This window comes from Mandrillus leucophaeus, unplaced genomic scaffold (assembly GCF_000951045.1).
Source record: "Mandrillus leucophaeus isolate KB7577 unplaced genomic scaffold, Mleu.le_1.0 Scaffold446, whole genome shotgun sequence".
Classification (NCBI taxonomy): domain Eukaryota; kingdom Metazoa; phylum Chordata; class Mammalia; order Primates; family Cercopithecidae; genus Mandrillus; species Mandrillus leucophaeus.
The window spans coordinates 964,276-966,797 of record NW_012104765.1 but is presented as its reverse complement, the minus strand read 5'-3'; positions in this window follow the sequence as shown (position 1 = coordinate 966,797).

Sequence of the window (2,522 nt, the reverse complement as noted above, 5' to 3'; positions counted from 1 at the left end):
GAGACAGGTCTTGCTCTGTTGCCCAGGCTAACGTGCAGTGGCGTGAACTGCACTCAACCTCCTGGGCTCAGGCAATCCTCCCACCTTAGACTCCTGGGTAGCTGGGAGTACAGGCACATGCCACCACACCGAACTAATTTATATATATATATATTTTTTGTAGAGATGGGGGTCTTGCTATGTTGCCCAGGCTAGTCTCAAACTCCTGGGGTCAAGTGATCCTCCTGCCTTGGCCTCCGAAAGTGTGGGGATTACAGGCTTGAGTCACAGCACCTGGCTCTTTCCTTTTTTCTTTTCTTTTCTTTTCTCTCTCTCTCTTTCTCTCTCTCCCTCTCTTTCTTTCTTTCTTCCCATTAACCATCCCCACCTTCCTGCTGCTTTGTTCTTTAATGAACTATTTTATTCAAGACCTTTGTTTTCAGAGACAGAAAACCCAGAACACGCAGGTTTTAGCAACACAAGGAACCCATTGTTTCACCTACCAGAAGAATCCAGGGGAGGCCTGGCTTCCAGTACAGCCGGAGCCCAGGATCCAGAGCGCAGCGTCAGATGTGCGGTCAGCCTGTCTTGGCTCTGCCTCCTGTCTTCAGGCTTTGCTCTCAGGTGACCAATCCCCTGAGTGGGTCCCTGAAGCTCCAGGATTCCAGCCTTGCAGCCCAGCCATCCAAGAGCACTGGCATAGAGATCCCTTCTCTGAGGTGGGACCCTGAAGACAGTACCATGGGTAAAAGATTAGGGAAGAAGCCTACCCAATAAAGGGAGATGGCAAGGAAACCTGACATCAGGTTGCAGATCTGGGTAAAGCACGCTGCTGATAAAGACGTACCTGAGACTGGGCAACTTACAAAAGAAAGAGGTTTAGTTGGACTTACAGTTCCATGTGGCTGGGGAAGCCTCACAATCATGGTGGAAGGCAAGGAGGAGCAAGTCACATCTTACATGGATGGCAGCAGGCAAAGAGAGAGAGCTTGTGCAGGGTAACTCCTCTTTTTAAAACCATCAGATCTCATGAGACATATTCACTATTATGAGAACAGCTTGGGAAAGACCTGCCCCCATGATTCAATTACCTCTACCAGGTCCCTCCCACAACATGTGGGAATTCAAGATGAGATTTGGGTGGGGACACAGTCAACCCATATCAAGGGAGAAAGGTAGCCTTTGAGCATTTGTAAACACCAGCTGGTCCTTCCCTGGCTTTAGGGTTCAAATCCACATGGCTGCAATTTAAAAAGGGCATAAAAACAAACCCTAAACTAAAACCTCAATGGCACCTCCTGGTGTCTAACAGAAGCAATCACAAAAACATTTTGGGGCCGCTGTAGATATTTGAATATGATGGGGCTATTAGATGATATTAAGGAATTATTTTAACTTTTGGTATGTGAAATGAAAGCATTATATAAAAACATGACTTTTTATTTATTTATTTAGAGACAGAGTCTCACTCTGTTGCCCAGGCTGGAGTGCAGTGGCGTGATCTCAGCTCACTGCAACCTCTGCCTACCGGGTTCAAGTGATTCTCCTGCCTCAGCCTCCTGAGTAGCTGGGATTACAGGCATGCACCACCACGCCCGAATAATTTTTGTATTTTTAGCCTTGTGATCTGCCCACCTCAGCCTCCCAAAGTGCTGGGATTACAGGTGTGAGCCACTGCACCCAGCCCATGACTTTATTTTTTAGAGATCCATAGTAAGATATTTAGGGATAAGATGTCATAATGTCTATGACTCACTTTACAGTATTTGAGCAAAAGAGGAGGATAGGGAGAAGGGGAGGAAATATGGCACATTTCATTTTTTTAATTAAAAATATGTTTTTAAAAAACGAGATGGGATCTTGCTATGTTGGCCAGGCTGGCCTTGAACTCCTGGCTGCAAGCAATCCTTCACCTTGGCCTCCCAAAGTGCTGAGATTATAGGAATGAGCCACTGTGCCCGGCCCAAAATGTTTCTAAGGTTTGGTTTTTAAAGGAACCATTACTAAGAGCAGGTTTTCATGAAAGGGAAGTTTCTAAGAGCTTGAGGAGACTGGGGCCTTTTGAAGCCTGAGAAAAGAGGCCAGCCACAGGTAAAAAAGACCAAGAAATGAAGTCTGGGCTGAGTGTGGTGGCTCATGCCTATAATCCTAACACTTTGGGAGGCTGAGGTGGGAGGATCGCTTGAGCTCAAGAGTTCAAGACTAGCCTGGGCAACATAGTGAGACCTTGTCTCTACAAAAGATACAAAATATTAGCCGGGTGTGGTGGCACGTGCCTGTAGTCCCAGCTACTCAGGAGACTGAGATGCAAGGATGGTTTGAGCCTGAAAGACAGAGGCTGCAGTGAGCTGAGATCGCACGACCGCCTCCAGCCTGGGCCACAGAGCGAGACCTCAAGTGGCGTGTGCCTGTAATCCCAGCTACTTGGGAGGCTGAGGCAGGAGAATTGCTTGAACTGGGAAGGGGGAGGTTGCAGTGAGCTATGGTGGCACCACTGCACTCTAGCTTCGGCGACAGAGCAAGGCTCTGTCAAAAAAAAACAA